At 34.8% G+C, this 11,079-nt stretch overlaps 1 pseudogene; it reads right to left on the bottom strand.

Annotated features, from left to right (window-relative positions):
- Nucleotides 1-6,621: 6,621 nt before the first annotated feature.
- On the bottom strand, nt 6,622-7,699 carry LOC137818007 (triacylglycerol lipase 2-like; annotated as a pseudogene).
- Nucleotides 7,700-11,079: the final 3,380 nt, after the last annotated feature.

Genomic DNA, 11,079 nt, shown 5'->3' with positions numbered 1-11,079 from the left:
ACACGGGCAACTATTAGGTTTACATTATATCCTGTTGCACACAAATTACAAGTACAATGATCTCTTTAAATAGAGATAGATAGAGATAATAAAGGGACACAATGATTAAGCTCACTCACTAAAACATGGAGTCTACTCAGTCCAACCCAATTGGTCCTGGCTTCATACCCAACAATCTCCCACTTGAAGTCACGGAACAATGTTCACCTGCGCTTCAACTGTGTACATGTACTTCTGTAATCTGTCGACGAAACTCAATGTTCCACCTCTAGTTGCCACCAGCCTTCTTAATCATTTTGAAGACTTTGTTAAAACTCCCCTGAGTTTCAACACGTCAGTCACTGACCCGTTCTCTGTTCCTACTGACTCCCACTTACAGGAACTGCCAGATCTTGGAAAGAACAAACACTCTCCATATACCCGTTCTCTGTTCCTACCGACTCCCACTTACAAGAACTGCCAGATCCTGAAACAACCTGAGAACAAACACTTTCCATATTCAACAAGAAATTTTTTGGAGAAGTTCCAACCGCTGGAATACTGGTTCTCCTAACCCACTGTCGTCTAGGAACTTTAGCTGAAGCACGACCCGTGCTCCCACTGCCACAAGTACCTCTGACTGGTCTAAGTACCTCTGACTGGCCTAACTGAACCTTTCCATGCTCGTTCATCCTGAATCTGACCTGTAGCTCTGAGTTTCTCTCTTGTAAAGACAACCCTCTTCTGCCCACGAGATTCTGTGAACCGGACTTTGTTTATCTTCTGAACTGGGATGGTCACTCCCTCAGACACGGTAATCCGACCATATACAACTAACCTCTCTTTCTTCCGCAGGCCATGACAAGATTTCCCTTTACGACCTTCCACTGCTGATTTTCGAACTTCACTTCATGTCCCTGTTCGTCCTGTTGAAGATGGTTGTTGCCCCTTCAAGATTGTGTTTGATGAAGGCTTATACGTTGTGTTTGATGAAGACTTATATGTACATTACTTTTGTATTTTGCTTTGCTTTAAGTATGTCTTAGGTGGTGCTTAGAGGTTGTCTAAGAGTGAGCTTTTTGCTGAGTAACTCACCTCATAACCACTGGCCATGTGATAAGAACAAGCATAAGTTTTCTTAAACTGTTTTTCACATGTTTTACAAAAAACACGTTTACTGCATAAAAATAAATCTGTTCTTTTCTAAATAAACAGATTCATTTTTTACACTGATGCCTTGGCTAAGTCTTGTGAAAATTGGATTTTGTGCATCATGTATTTTGACTAAGTCTTCTGTCTTTCAAAACGACTGAGTTTTAAATAGTTAAACTTTCTCTGTTTTCGTTTTGAAAAAATAAATCTGTTCATCAGTAAATGAATAGATTCTTTTTGTCTCTGGTGCCATGACAAGCTTAAACGTTTTCAGTTTTATCTCTGCACCAGAATGGTTGACTAAGTCTCCTCACTTAACAAATTCTCTAACTGTTTTTTGAAAATAAATCTGTTCATTTTATTTTCAAATCTGTTCATTTTATAACAGCTTTAACTGTTTTTCAAAATTCTGTTATAAGTTGGTTTTCTATAAAATGCAAACTTGTTTCTGAGTTTAATATTGATTCAAACAGTTCATACATTTGCAAAAACGAGTTTAACAGCAGAGAATCAAAAGTTTACAAAGGATTAGCATTTGTTCTTCAAAGATTTCAAAAATCACAAAGTGTTTGTTCTTGGTTTGGTTCCAAAAGCTTGGTGTGAGGTGCTGCTACTGTTCTAGCAATCTTGCCTACTGGTTTAAGGCAGATCTTTGTATCCTCAATCAGGTGTAGTCGTTTCAATTCTCATTTCTTGTAATAGTTTGGTTGAACACTCTTCTTGATAGGTGTTCTTGAAGAGTGGGTGTGTGTGCTGAAATAGGTTTTTTCAGCAAGAGTACCTAAGTTCTTGTAGGTTTCAAGAACAGTGGGAATTGTACTTGGTTGTACTGTGTGTTAGTGATTTCCACCTGTTGTTGGTGAAGACTGGATGTAGCTCAGTTGAGTGAACCAATATAACTGCTTGTGTTCATTCTCTCTCACTCTCTGCAATTTCGTTTCTGCATAATTGATAAAACAGCAAAGAAATAAATCTGTTCAATTGAAAATAAATCTGTTCTTTCTGGGCACTGTGCATACTGTTCTTAATTTCTGAAAAAGTTGTTTGAATTTAATAAGAACATATATAATATGCTAAAAGCCATTGGAACAGATTAGCTGTGATAGGTTACTCAAGAAATTGCCAAAGCTATTAATTGAACCTTAAACAATTGCTTAAAGTTGAAGCTTGCTGTTCTGGGATTCATTGTTCTTGATTTCTGAAAAACTGTGTGGTTTCAATAAGAACACTGATAATCTGTTAAAGGCTAATAAAACAGGTTGTGTGTAATAGATTGTCTCACTAATTGTCAAGCCCTTAACTGAACCTAAATCACACGAATTGGAATTAAGGTTTGCTGTTTTTGTGTTACACTGCTTTTCAATCTGATATCTGTGTGTGTGCATCTGGAAATTCTATCTGCATTTTTGTGATTAACCTTGCTGAATTAAAAGCTTTTCAAACAAAAACAGTGCTGAAATAAATCTGTTCATTTTCACATAAATCGATTTATTTTCTGTAAAACTGTGTTAAACACTGTTTCTGCGAGAAAGTTTTAAAAGATCAATACACCCCCCCTCTTGAACTTTGGCACTATTAAACCCAATAATTGGTATCAAGAGCTAGGACTTGTATTTTAATCAAGTTTGTTTGTAATAATGTCTGAGTTTAATGTGCTTTTTGCTGAAGGTTCTGCTGTAAATAGACCACCTATGTTTAATGGAATGAATTATGCATTTTGGAAAGTTAGAATGAGAATTTTCATGGAATCCATTGATGCATTAATTTGGGAAGTTGTGGTCAATGGACCTTATGTGCCAATGCAGGTTGTCAAGGATGAAGAAAAGGTAAAGCCAAGATCAGAATGGAATGAGACCGAAAGGAGGAAGGCTCAACATGATCTTGTGGCCAAGAACATCATAACCTCTGCATTGACAATGGATGAGTTCTTCAGGATATCTCAATGTAAGTCAGCTAAGGAGATGTGGGAAGTCTTAGAAGTGACTCATGAAGGTACTGAAGATGTGAAAAGGTCAAGGAAACATGCGCTCATTCAAGAATATGAACTGTTCAGAACGCAACCCGAGGAGAGCATTGCTGATGTGCAGAAAAGATTCACCCATATTGTGAATCACCTCACTGGCTTGGGAAAAGAATTTGACAGAGAGGAACTCAACATAAAGATATTGAAGTGCCTCGACAGAAGCTGGCAACCAAAGGTGACATCTATCTCTGAAAGCCGTGATCTGTCAAAATTGGGAACTGTTGCACTGTTTGGAAAGCTGATGGAGCATGAGCTAGAGCTTAAAAGACTTAAAGAGCAGGAAACAACAGAGAGAAAACCCAAAGGTCTTGCACTGAAAGCAACTGAACTGAATGAGATCAAGGAAGAAAAAGAAGATGCTGAAGATGATGATACAATCAGCCTTCTTACAAAAAGATTCAGCAAATTCCTGAGGAAGAAAAGCAAAAATAGGAACCAGCAGAAAAGAAGGTATCCTAAACCCAATGATTCAAATTCCTCTAAATATACTTGCTTTGGATGTGGCAAAACAGGGCATATCAAAACAGATTGTCCAGACAATCAAACCAAGGACAAATCTGCCAGCAAGAAATTTGAAAGGAACAAAGGAAGAAGAGCCTACATCTCATGGGAGGAAAATGAAGTATCCTCAACCAGCAGCTCTTCAACAGAAGATGAGGAGAACAATTTGTGTTTCATGATGAAGGATGAGGAGTCAAGCTCTGAATCAGTAAGTAATTTTTTTGCTGATTCTGATAACTATGATGATTTGCTTGCTGCCTTCAAGGAAACACATGATGAAGCCAATAGGCTAGCTGTAATATGTAATAAGCTGCAAAAGGTAAATAATGTGCTTGCACCTAAAGTAAAAACACTTGAGGAAGAATTGCATAAGGCCAAAACAGATTTGGTAAGCCTTGAACTGACTTGCTTGCATGCCTCTATTAAAAACTGTGAAAACTGCAAAAGATTGGAAAAACAAGTGAAATATTTGCTAAAAACCCTTTCCAATTTCACCAAGGGAAGAGAAAACCTTGAGTCTCTCCTTGGATCACAGAATGCTGTTTTCAATAAGAATGGACTTGGTTATACCCCTGGAAATACAACCAATGTCAAAAAGCTTTCAAGTTTTTTTGTTCCAGCAAAATCAGTTTTTTCAGCTTTTAACAGTGGCAAAAAGGCATCTCATGTAACCTGTTTTTACTGCATGAAATCTGGTCATACATCTAGGTCTTGCATTGCTAGAAAGCATCTTGTTCCTAAGAACTTAGCAAAATGGCTACCAAAGAGAAGGTTTTAATCTGTGCTGGACCCTATACTGAAAAGGGTACCATTTGTATATTTTTTTATTCTGTTTTGCATATTGGCAGCAAGAAAAACCAGTGGTACTTGGACAGTGGCTGTTCCAAGCATATGACTAGAGATCTTACAAAGTTCACCAGCTTAAAGCTCAAAGCAGAAGGACATGTAACCTATGGTGATAATAACCGAGGGAGGATTTTGGGCAGAGGAACTGTTGGAACAGGGAACTCAACAACCATTGAGAATGTGCTGTATGTAGAAGGACTTAAGCATAGTCTTCTCAGCATAAGTCAGCTTTGTGACAAAGGATACAAAGTGAATTTTGAGTCAAATGGCTGCACAATCTCAAGTAATTCATCTAGTAAGGTACTGTTTACTGGTAAGAGAGTGAATAACATTTATCTGTTGAATATCATGGAAACTAACTCTTCAAATTAGTGTTTGCTGTCCAGAAGTGATGAGTCTTGGTTGTGGCACAGGAGGTTAGCTCACATACACACAAATCACTTGAATAAATTGAAATCTAAAGATTTAGTTTCTGGTTTGCCTAACATTAAATTTCAGGACAACAGACTTTGTGATGCTTGTGTGAAAGGTAAACAAATCAAATCCTCTTTCAAGTTAAAGGATATTGTCTCTACAAAAAATCCATTGGATGTGTTACATATGGACTTATTTGGTCCATCTAGAGTTGCTAGCTTGGCTGGAAATTTGTATGCTTTAGTTGTTGTGGATGATTACTCTAGATTTACATGGACTCTATTTCTTGCACATAAACATGATGCTTATTCTGCCTTTAAGAAATTAGCAAAAATTCTGCAAAATGAAAATGGTTGCTGCATTAAATCAATTCGAAGTGATCATGGGGGAGAGTTTCAAAATGCTAAGTTTGAGAGGTTCTGTGAGAAGCATGGGATAGCTCATTTAATTGGTTACTAATTTAGAAACCAATTTAGTTACTATTAAATAAAAACCAATTTAATGACCAGATATATAGAAACTAATTTAGTAACCAATTATATAAAAACCAAATTAACAACCAATTTCATTGAAACCAATTTAGTGACCAAATATATAAATACCCAAAAATGGTCACTATATTGGTCTCTAAATAATATAATTTATTATAAAATATTATTTTATTTGTCTACTTACTCTTTAATATTTTATATTTATTTATATATTTAAGTTCATTAAATTTAAAATAAATTTATAAAGTTCGTCAACTCAAATGGAAAAATATAATAATAAGAAGTGAGTTATTGAAAAGATTTAATATTCTTCAATTAATAAGTCATTTTCTCTATATTTGTTCATGACTTATGCATTGTTTCCTGTGTGACTATTAATGTTTAAATGGAATCAAAATAGCCTATATGTATCACGAGATATCATTGACAAAAGAATATCACAAATTACTATCAGGTGGAGAAAAAAGAAATAAACAGACAATGGAGAAACTTTATACCTTTATTCTTTTATAAAATTTAAGAAAAGACAATAAGAAAAAGAAAACAATAATTATTGGTCAATCAAACCCTACAAAGTCAACAATTAAGTGAAAAACTTTATCTATCATTTTTTTGTGAACTTTATTCCTTGAAGAGCCACTGCTCACTGGTGTACCATATGACCTTTTAATGTTAGCTATAACAATAATCATCTACCTGTAAAAAAATATAAAATAAAATTTATTAGCAAGATTAGAATTTAAAAGATTAATCATATAAAAAGTAGCCCACATAATAGTGCTAAAGAGTATACTTATAATAAAACTAAAAACAAGGATCTTTAACATACTCCAATAGCATTAAACTATTAGTGTTAACATTTAAAAACCAAATCAAGTGGAAGAGAAACTAAAGATTAAAATTTAATACTCACTTACCAGAAGCCGAAAAGCAATACTAGAGTTGAGTTGAAGATAATAAAGTATCTACCATTTCCTGCTAATATTATTTCTACGTGAAAGGTTAGCAACACATTTTCTAAAACAATTCTTTGAACCCATTTTTTGTTACTGGTAGAAAAACTATATTGTTATATCTTTTTCTTGAGAAATGTCTGCATAGTACTTTCTTAAAACATTAAAGTTTGAACAATGAGGAAACAACATTGCAACCTTTTTATTCTTAGCCACAGTGCAAAGAAATGAATGACAATGAATGATATAGATAATGATTTACTTACCCTCTCATATTAAATTTAAAAGATTCCAAAGTTGTATAGCGTCTGTAAAGAGGAAAACACAGATTTTCAATGTTAATCTTTTGAATTTTAAAAAGAATTTTTTCTTTTGGCAAACAATCAAAGCATTTTTATAACTAATACCTCAGCAATGAAGTTTTCAGCTGCATTTTTAGCTAGGGGTAAAGTCGTCTGACCAACATAAGCAATGGGGCTAAGCAAGGAAGTTAATCTCAATATGTTAAATAATTGGTCTTGGGAAAAAGAAACCAATGCAATCAAAGTTCCCTACAAAGGAATTCAGCACTTTGCAGTGAGCATCACATTGAAGAAGTCAAAAACAAGAATGGGAAGCGTAGAATGTGAAATTCACTAGTGCGTGACCAACATAGTGTAGTTTTTGTCCAGTTAGATCATGCACATACTTGAATGTGACTGGAATATCACATGCAACTAGTTCATCCCATGACCAATTCCAATAATCTTAAAGAATAAAACTGATATAATCAATAGAACCAAACAAAATTGTTGACCATATAAATGCATTAACATTTTAGTAGACAAAACTAACCAGCTATTAGGTGGTAAAGTTGTATGTTGTCGACTATATTTGGTTCACGTGTGTTAGCAACCCAAACATCAAACCCATTATCCGCCAAAAGAAATGCAAGAGACTGCGTTGAAGGTAGTAATAACCATGTTATGCCATCCTGCAACCACAACATCACATTAATTGCCAAGATCAACAACAAAATCGATGACATATAGTTGCTTATGAAAGTTTTAGTAACCATGTAAAGCCCATGCTGTAGAAGAACAGGTGCCCCCCTTAATTCTCCCACTCTAATATTTGGCAAGTTAAGAATATAACCATCTTGTGTTGTCACCTAAAACATTACATCATATGCAAGTTAGTAGCTACTAGTTGCTCTAAATTTTGTTGATTTCTGACCAGAAACATGATGCAAACACAATAGATACCAAGTGTTCTTCGCAAGTATAGTCTTGTGTCTTCACCATAGATGAGCAAATACCATCAGTGAGGGATGATGATAGTGGGGTATAAATTATTATCATTATAACTTTTAAGATAATTATTATAAAAATTAATAAATTTATCTTATATTAGCTTAAAACCATATAACAATACTATAAAAATTGTTTGAAATCATCCCCCCTAAACATTTTTGTATCGATTACGTAGCCTTCACTTTACAATTACGTAGCCTTCACTTTACAATGTGGATGCCCCCTGTCACCTTATTCTAAGAAGAGACTTTCAGGTTGTCAAAGAATTTTGATCAACACAAACATTTAGTTTTTTTAAAAGTTCAAATACTGAAGACTATTTTGCATTAAAATGTTAGCTTTTTGTTGTTCTAGTTTTAGCTATAAAAAAGTTTTACATGCTCAAACAATAGCTGTTAAATCAACTTAAAAATGATTCACAAGGACAAGATTCTGTGTAATTATAATTATAATATACTAACAAATGGAATCAATTCCAAAAACAGTAAACAACTTACTTTAAAATATAAGTCACTTACAGTAATATATCCAAAACTCTGGATCGCAGGAAAGGTCAAATTATGAAAAGCTGAAATAGTATATTGGAAAACTTAAATTTCATATGCTACCATATCTTACCACAATCTTCTCAGCAGCCTCACATATCTTATCAACCTTTGACTCAGGTCAAGTTCTACGAAAATATAACAATTATTTTTACAATAATATATTATTTTTGATTTTATTTATTTAATTTAAAATAAAATTTATTTAATTCATTTAATTCCAAATCTCTACAACTCTTTATCAACAATTTCTAAAGGAGAGTCTTCTTTAGAAAAAAAAAATTTATTATGGTTGTTCATATTATAATAAATTAATTATTAAAAAAATAAATTTAAAAAATCTGTCAAGTAGTTTTGATCCTTTGCGAAAAAATCATACACTATTAGCGTGCCTCTTTTATCTCCTACTTTGCCCACTATTGCAATCTGACTTTCCTCCACAGCGGCTGAAAGGAGGTCTCGACGAGGAATCGACTTCAACACCTCCTCCTCATTTAATGTTAAGTTAACTTGAACTCCCTTCGCGAAATGAAGATCCCCACCAAGTAATGGGAGGGGCCCCTCGGTAGCACTGACAGAAGAAAGGGAGCTCATTCGAATAGGAGATGAAGGTGGTGGATGCCTTAGAGTCCCATAAAGGGAACGAGTGGTGGTGGATGTTGTATTCCTCTTCTTCTTTTTTTGCTGCTTTCCCCCGAGTGCAAAATGAACTCGGTCACTCTAGTAGAGGAGGGTTGCCAACAACAACTGTTTCTAAGCTACCCTTACCCCGACGGGTAGCAGATTTTCGTCGAAGTTCAGCCAACAGAGCATCGATTTGGGGATTGTTTTGTGTCATGATACCTAAAAAAAAAGAGGTTAGTGAATGTCAAAATCGACCGAGAGGAAGAAATATGCAAACATACCATGAGAGTCCATCCATCCCTGATCAACTCATACACGATCAAGAGCTTTTAGGTAGGGAGTCTTCTCGGCAACTTACCAAAGATGGAGTAGACCTCCAAGTCCTCGGCGCTCCAAGAAGAACGAGGTTCGTGCTTGTACCGAGTGGGTCTCTTTGTCCAATAAAAGGAAATTTAGATCAACCTTGTCAATCAAAGGAGAACTCCATATTCATCGGCTCTATGAAAATTTTAAAAAAATTACCCTTGAAGATTTTGTAAGAAGAGGTGTAGGGAGCAAAATGAATGTTCCTGACTAAATGATAAGCGATAACCAACTTATAGGGTTGGTCGAGTAAAAGGTATAGTAATGTAAAAAGGTTTCAAAGGAAGGACGCAGGCGAAACATATCACATACAAGCCAAAAGGTTTATAGCAGGCCCATGAGTTAGAATGAAGTTGGGTGGGGCGACATTGAGTGCCTGAAGGACACCCAGGGTAAACTCGTCAAAAGAGAAATTTATATAGAGATCGGAAAAGAAACAAGAATAGGCAAAGAAAAAAGGGGCTTTCTGAAGGGGCTTGATCGATACATACGTTTTCGACCGGGTGGCAGTAATCTACTGCTATGATGTCATCCACGACATCTAGTTTGAAAAGACAAATCCTCTCCATGAAAGAAGCAATGGAGGAGGAGTAGCGAAACTAAGTACTCAATGACCTTATGATCAACCCAATTGAACCCAATACGATGGGACGACTCGCTTGTTACAGCAGAGGTCAATCAGTTGACAGACGTGGCCGAATCATTAACTCTAATTGGGTGAATGTTCAGTGGCACGACCTTGCTAGGTTCAGAGAAGAGCTCGCACCCGCCGACTTGTCAACTCTAACAGAGTTAACACTGGGAGGCACAACCTAGATAGCTTCGACCGACAAGGGCTTGGTAGAAGATGACCCAGACGAAGAAAAAGAAGAGGTCGACGAAGTGGACTTGGAAGAACTAGAAGGGGAAGACAACACTAACCTCTCAAAATGAATGAGAAACACCTCGCCGGAATGTGGAGCTTGGAAGTCGAAGCAAAAGAAGTAAAGGAGAGCTTGATTGAAGTGAATGAGTGAGTGAGAGTAAAGAATGGAAGAGTGAGGCAGTTTGATCCGAACAATACAAGAAAAAACGTGAACTGACCAACCAAAGCACAATTTTGTAAGTAGAAGTTCTCTCAGTACTTTTTTATACTATAAAATAATTAAAGCTAGAATGATTCATGGATTGTGGGTTTTTATTAGTTGGGTAAATTTAAATTCTTTATAATGATTTACCTATTTTTATTAGACAAGTTTTCGTTTGGTAGGCCAATTTGATGTTAAAATAAACCTTGATTCTTTAGGGAATCTCAATTTGGAGAGCAAATTATTCAAAAGTAATACTTTCCAATACTCTAGATTATCAACGTGTGGGTAAATTTGAGGTATGACATTATTAATTTTCAAGTTTAAAGATACACACAGGATTGAGTGAAATACTAACTTCTATATGTTATAAAATTGTCGTGTTTTTTTTTTCAATTTTAGTTCTTTAATTTTAAATTATCTGTAATTTTGGATTTTGTATATTTTATGCAATTTGAATTCTTAATTTTAATTATAACACTTTTCTTCAATTTTCAGTTCAATCTGTCATTGTTTTACTTTAAATATGATACCATGATATTCAGAAAAAAAAGGTATGATATTCATTATTTATTTACCAGATTAAAATCTTACTTATATCTCTTATAACATTTTTATCAAATTCAAATACGATTATCTCTCTCAAAAATATTTGTGTTATGTAAGAAAAAAATATTGGTAAATAAAAACTACATACTAGCTAAAAGAATGTAAGGGTGTCTTGAGTAAAAAAAGCTTGAGAATTTGTGTGTGTATAATTAATTGTAATTAGTACTTGTTATTTCACTTCGCAGCAAACATATTGCAATTATAGAAGAAGAAAAGGTTA

This window comes from Phaseolus vulgaris, chromosome 10 (genome assembly GCF_000499845.2).
Source record: "Phaseolus vulgaris cultivar G19833 chromosome 10, P. vulgaris v2.0, whole genome shotgun sequence".
NCBI classification, from domain to species: Eukaryota; Viridiplantae; Streptophyta; class Magnoliopsida; order Fabales; family Fabaceae; genus Phaseolus; species Phaseolus vulgaris.
This window is presented reverse-complemented; position numbering and strand designations above follow the sequence as displayed.